Source organism: Ylistrum balloti, unplaced genomic scaffold (assembly GCF_031769215.1).
Source record: "Ylistrum balloti isolate Yb309-2 unplaced genomic scaffold, AGI_CSIRO_Ybal_v1 Utg369850, whole genome shotgun sequence".
In the NCBI taxonomy this organism is placed as follows: Eukaryota; Metazoa; Mollusca; class Bivalvia; order Pectinida; family Pectinidae; genus Ylistrum; species Ylistrum balloti.
In genome coordinates, this window is record NW_026782003.1 from 4,592,259 (window position 1) to 4,599,410 (window position 7,152).

Sequence of the window (7,152 nt, forward strand, 5' to 3'; positions counted from 1 at the left end):
TCAATACATTCTACTCGTGTGTAATTTCCACTACTAACACTTCTAATGGATTTCTATATTGTGGTCGTTATACCAAGTATATATAACAGTCTATTATATACAAACGTTTAAGTGATGTACATGTCGATGTTAAATCACATTCGTCTATACGCCATAATGAGGGTGGTGTAATCCCTCGTCTGGAGAGCACTGTGTTAGCGACAATGGCTTATAAACGTACTTGTGCTTTGGAGTCAAGGTCATTGTGTTGTCGACAATGGCTTACGTATTGGCACGCTAGAGTCAAGGTCAGTCATTACAGCTCTCAGCTCTGATCAGTGAAAAACAGGAGGCACAATAGGGAGTATATTATCGGAATCAATTATTTGTATATTATTTACAGTTTGGTGATATAAAATTCTGTTAAAGTAAAGAGTATTGAAAAACACCCTGCCTCAGTCAGGGTTTGAACTAGCAACCCTACGGTCTCTAGCAGGACATTCTACCGATAGACTAAAGGGGAAATCCCACTAGCTGTGGCTAGTTAGGCGACCTGTACTAGCTGCTTTTATAATTCAATTCAATTCGTTACATTATTTCCAACTCAATGCCAAAAGTAAACAAAAAAACAAAATGGCGTTCTTTAAACGATGGCGCTAGAGACATGCAATAGATACTTGTTTCTATCTAACATTTACCCGCATGTTATATGTGACTAGGTTAATTAAAACCATGCAAGAATGTAGCATGTGTTTCTAGGAAAAACTGTCTTTTAAATTCGCTTAATCTTTCATGGAGGGCTATAAATATTCCACGTAGTCAGAAAATCGATCGTTTAGAAGGCAGGAAAAGGTAACTTGAAATGTGTCACCAGTCTGTTTCACCCACCGTGAGAATTGTTGGCGCGCTGTTCCTCTGTATTATATAACAGCCAGTACAAGTAGATAGGCTTTAGGAATTTGTTTTATTTACCGATACTCTGGGGGATAACTGGATAAGTTATCTTCAAACCTTGTTGATCTACAAATCCCCTCGGCCGTTTTTCCCTATACAGCGAGACAAAGCTCAAAGACAATAGATTGCTTTGTAGAACCAACGAGATGTGAACATGTACATATGTAATTTTTTGTTGCCCGCCTGTCTTTGTTTACAAACAGGAAATAGGTTCATGTTACTTTTGAAAGGTTACTCCTAATTACTCCACATGTAAACGTTTTATTTTAATTTCCGATTAATTGATTAGGATAATGCGTTTGGCTAATGAAACCGCACTCTAACGTAAAATGGTTGTATTTCGTCTGTTGTAAGATGGTGTCCCTCATCTCGTCTGCCGAGAGTGTTTGAAATCAATGCGTTTGTGCTTTTCCGTCGAATAAGGTTCAGCTTTAGTCAGTGGTGTAGCAATGATATATGTTTGTATGCTTAAGCATACGCCCAAAAAAGCGAACAAAAATATTACAGCATTTTGTCATTTTTGTTGAATAAGATGTGTAGGTGTAAATAGAAAAGATATTTCTGATTAACTAAAATCCGACAGCTTCAGGGGGGCTTCATCCCCAATCTTACCAGGGCTTCACCCCTGGGCCCTCTTTTGAAAGCATACACTCCTAAATAAACATTCGCTACGCCGCTGCCAGTGTTTCATTAAAAAAAATAGGTAGTTCTCATGCCAGTGAACAAATATTAATCTGGACACGTTAACACGGAATCCGATCACATTATACTGACTACAAGGTCTTTTCTATAGTGTCATCACACTGAAATGTCATACCCTGGACACGGCAACACGACCCCAGATCGCGTGACACTGATCACAGTGGCATTTTGTATAGCGTCATCTCAATGAAATGTCATAATCTGAACACCTTAGTACGACTCCAGGTCACGTTATACTGACTACAGGGTCTTTTCTACAGTGTCATCACACTGAAATGTCATGACCAGGACGCACAGCAGTACCCGATCACGTTATACCGACTATATGAATGGGTTTTACAGTGTCATCACACTGGAATGTCATTAAATTGACACGAGAGAAGGGTTGTTAGCTGAATGTCAACAAGAGATTAACAAGCTTCAGGTGACTTAGTTACTTCTGATTGATCAGGAGACCGACACTACATAGACTTCTCGGTTTGACAGCCACACAACAGAGAGACCAAGCAGTCCAACTAAAACGGCATATACAAAATGTCTGAACTCTTTCCTGTTGTGTGTGATCACCATAGCAACATGCGGTTTAGTTCATGTCAGGTTAATCGTCTGACCTAGATCTCTTACAGAAAACACTTTCTTCTCGTGGGTCGATTTTAGAATGTAGAATATGAATTTGTGATCGGTCTTTAAGGCGAAACTGTCTACACCTCACACTACCTATACTTGCGCCACCTAATCAAACTCGATCAGGAGAGTACCAATGACCTAGTAATGGTTTTTGGCTGTAGTGATCACGACCACTTGTAACTAAGGTAAAATAGTATATTAAGTACACAAAGGTGACCATTTATGGTCATGTCTACAGTGAAATTCACACAAACAGACGAAAATATATCAACACTTGAAAGAGGCAATATAAATATTTTGCACGAAATTTTAGTCAAACATGCGAATGTAAATACATACATCAAGCCTAAACACCAGTTGTGAACAATCTACAAAGCTAAAATATACAAGGTTGCCCCTACAACTACAATTTGCATTGTGCTGTGTCCATCTCTCTGTATTATATACTTACACAACTGTAACTACCCCTACTGCTATTATCAGTGTTACTAATGCTGATACTTCTGTCAGTGTCTGTTTCACACGGAGCTTAAGACAACAGACCTATTGAAGAGTGGTTACTAAGGGTGGGGGATTTTACATATCATAAACAGACATCAATGAGGATAAAACCTTTCGAATTTAAATTCTTTCACCTTTTACAGTTTTGTCTTGATTGGAAAGTATGCCTTCTAATGTCTAACAGTATAATCAGACACACTTTTAAATAGAAGAAGGACCGTGATACTGTCATCGGAAAAACATATACGTAGCTTTTGTCTAATCAACGACATGCTCGCTTTCATAAAAATATCACATTATTAAATGCGATAAATATGAATACAGACATAACGGTTGTAAATTTACTTTAGACATCCATTTCGGTTGGTGAATATTTGTTTTCAACGTCTTAAACGTGATTCCTACCATATGTATATGCTATAAAAACTGCTCACGTCGAAATATTGATTTTTATAAGCCACAAAATAAGACATACTCAGCATGGTTTCCTTTTCCATTCACCGCGCCGAAAGTCTGGACTTCATCAACGGAATAGACATTTTACAAAAACCCATCTCTCGGAACACCATTCTGTCCCTCTGATACCGAACCTGGAATACGTGGTACGGGACAGCTTACATATTAATGTAAGTCTACGTGAAAATTGATCAATTTTACTCTTCTTCAGTAGAAAACCGTGAATCGACGTCAGTGCTTAATCCAATGAATCGAAATTTAAGCATAATGATACCTAGAGTAGTCCGTGTTTCCCCGTTAACCTTTGTCAATACCTTTAATTTTCCAAAATGCCATAAATGAAAATGTCATCAAGACTTTCGACATTCCGAAATACGATTACATGACTACTAATGTAATTTGGGACATCGTTAGAAACCCACGAGATTTTGCTCTACACAAACGACGAGTCTGGTGGATTCTCTGTGGCCATCTTGTACAAACCTGTACTTGTGTGTGCGGGTTTCACTAAACCTGTATCAATAAAAGCCAGCAATAAGCTAAATAACGAGAGTAACGTCACAAGCTTGAATGTTCTGCCGATTATTTTGTGACCAAAATAACGGCATCCGATGTGATGGTTCACATCAATTCATGGTCTCGTAGCTACGGCTTCCAGAAGACCAGCGTTTTGATCGTACGAATTTCAACCTTTAGTCGTCGTACAACCGAATCAAATCCATAGCTCCCGTTATTATTGACCAAAAGAGATTTGTATCTTAGATATCGTCCTAATCGCATTAATATTTTTCGCAATTGGATGATATTTAATTTTTTCCCTCATCGTATCTTTATGTATGTAAGTTGCTGAGTCAGATAAAAGTTTGGAAAAAGAGTGTTTGCTCATTCCTGTCAAAAAAAAAAATGGTAAAAACTCCATGTCAAATTGTTCAGCACGAGAAAACACTGGTGATTTAACTTCGTATTCAAACGATGGATCAGAGAAGATGTTTTCTCTTTTTTTGTTCATATTACATGTTGATTAAATACTAAATTGATGTCCATACAAAAATTTTAGGTATAAATATTCTACTTATCCTACGTATCATATTATATAATACATTTCTGTATTATATACCTATCGATTCATGAATACATACAGCAGAGGAACGAGACACTTGGGTTGGTGTAATTTTGGAATCGAAAGAGCATTCTTGGATATTGGTATATTGCTTTTATCATACACTCACTTCACTTTGATTCCAGTATTTACAATAGGTGCAGGGCATTTGATTTAACGGGTGATACCTTTGGATTAGTGTGCGTTTTGTTTTAACTTTTTTTTTTTGTAATTTTCTTTGTTTTGTTTGATTCTGTCTGTGGTCTTTGTGTAGTTTAAACGTTTCTCATATTTTCCACAAAATCTCGTTTGGACATCCGATTTGGTTTTCCGTTAAATCTGTTTGCATCCAATTTTATGTTCTTTTAACCTGTGTGTCTGTATCCGCCAACCACTTGTGATACAAATACAGAACAATGGATAATATTGCAGATTTCGAGTAATAACTTCCGGTGTGTTAAGTGGTAACCCTTGTGATAAGGGGTATGACGAAAGGAAGCTTGATATCGCTTGATACATAATGGTATCCCAGACATGATACGAGGTAGTTGATGCAGACAAAGAATTGTGTCGCAATAGATTATGTCATTAGTTAAAATAGAGATGCCAGCTAGAGCGTCCGTCACAGCAAGACCAAATAATAACAAGAAATCTAGAAATCGTAAATCTTTTCCATCGTACAAAAGACTGGTGTGTTGTTTATGCAGACAAAACTACAGATTGACTTCATAAAATAATGTATTATTTAATAAAATTCCTTTTCTATAATAGTAAATATCACAAACAACTGTTTTGCAAACACGGGATGCCGTATATGTTACTATCATTGCAATTTTTTGTTTGTTAGATATTATGCCTGAGCACGGAAAGGCAACATTTGATGTGATACAGTTCCTGCAAAAGATCTGTTCTGTGTTCCAGTGTGTCGCTTTCTTTACTCTCTCATTTGGATTACATCACACGTGTGCCTTGGCAATCTCGTGCCAAGGAGTGCAAACTCTACGATTCGCTGAAACTCTTCTGCTATCCTCCTGGTGTTGGTGTATATCAATATTAATGAGCAGACTCCATGTGGCTGATAAGTTATTGATAATTTGCACTCGATCTGCTACAGCATTTAGGGTCGTATTTTGTAGAGAAAAATCCCCCATCCAGAGCTCAGTATACACTTGTGCATATCTGGAGAATTGAACGGAATTCCGATATACTATTTAATGAATTAAATCAATTGCAGATCTGCGTGACACTGCGATAAGCAATGGCATAGAATAGAATAATTTACGAATTCTTGGCAGCACATTCATTCATCATGTGTCTGATAAATCCTTTATTTTCTTTTTAAAGCTAAGTCCATATCACAAGGATCATTGAAGAACGATTTCATAGTGTCATCTCACTGAAATGTCATAACATGAACATTCTTGCAAGAACAATAAGACTGGGCGTCCAACCGAGAGCAACGAAAACCAATGTCAGAGGAATCCTCAACCTTCTTTACTTTGGACTGTGACTCGGGACAAATAGCCCAAAGGAGAAGTTTAATCACGTGTGGCACTAGGACAGAATAAAAATATATAGCTGCCTCTTGTGAACGTGAAGAGGGGACAGCAAGCAAACAGGCAGCATAGGCAGTAGGGCAGTATACATAGCAGTAAGTGAGTCAAACAAACCGCCTGTTGTCCAAATACATGAAGTCAAGTACTACGCATATTTGACATCAATGTTAGCACTAGAAGTAACACGGTACTTCTTCTAATGTAACTTGTACATCTATAATGTAACTTGTACATCTATGGTATAATTTTTAATCTATGGTGTAATTTGTACATATGTAATGTAATTTGTACATCTATAATTTGTACACTTGTACACCTATAATGTAATTTCTAGATTTATCCTGCAATTTGTACATCTATGGTATAATTTGTACATCTATGGTATAATTTGTACATCTATGGTATAATTTGTACATCTATGGTATAATTTGTACATCTATGGTATATTTTTTAATCTATGGTGTAATTTGTACATATGTAATGTAATTTGTACATCTATAATTTGTACACTTGTACACCTATAATGTAATTTCTAGATTTATCCTGCAATTTGTACATCTATGGTATAATTTGTACATCTATGGTATAATTTGTACATCTATGGTATAATTTTCAATCTATGGTATAATTTGTACATATGTAATGTAACTTGTACATCTATAATGTAATCTGTACATCAATAGTGAGGTTTGCGTTTCTAAAATACAACTAGATATGGTTTGGACATTTAAACATTGCATTACACTTATGTATTTTTTTTTCTGACAATCTATAACAACAAGCTGAAATATGTCTGCCAGATTATTGTATTTTTATCCTTGACAATATCATCGTCATATTTTGTATACAGATTCTGATGTCTGGTAATAGATAATAATCCAATTCCATCACAAGTCTGCGTGTTGATGTATACGTTCTCTTGAACAGCCAGCAATACTGCATTTCAATAGGAGATAGTTGTACTATGTCCCGCCATTGAGTGTTAATCAATTCTAATTAACGAATGTGACTTAGTGATTGGGAGCAGGTTTATTTAATAACAGCACCAAATGTTCAGTTCTGTGTGTGCTTTTTAATACATGTATAATACGACTCTCTGGTGAAGGTGGATATCTGACAAAATTTGTAAACCATGAAATCCTATTTCATCATAGGCAGCGAGAGGACTACATCTGACATCTAAATATTGTATATATCAAAAATATATCTATATTGGCTGGAAAAGTACATCATGGATACGTCTAACATATCACACTAGGTCGTCATGTTTATTCTTTA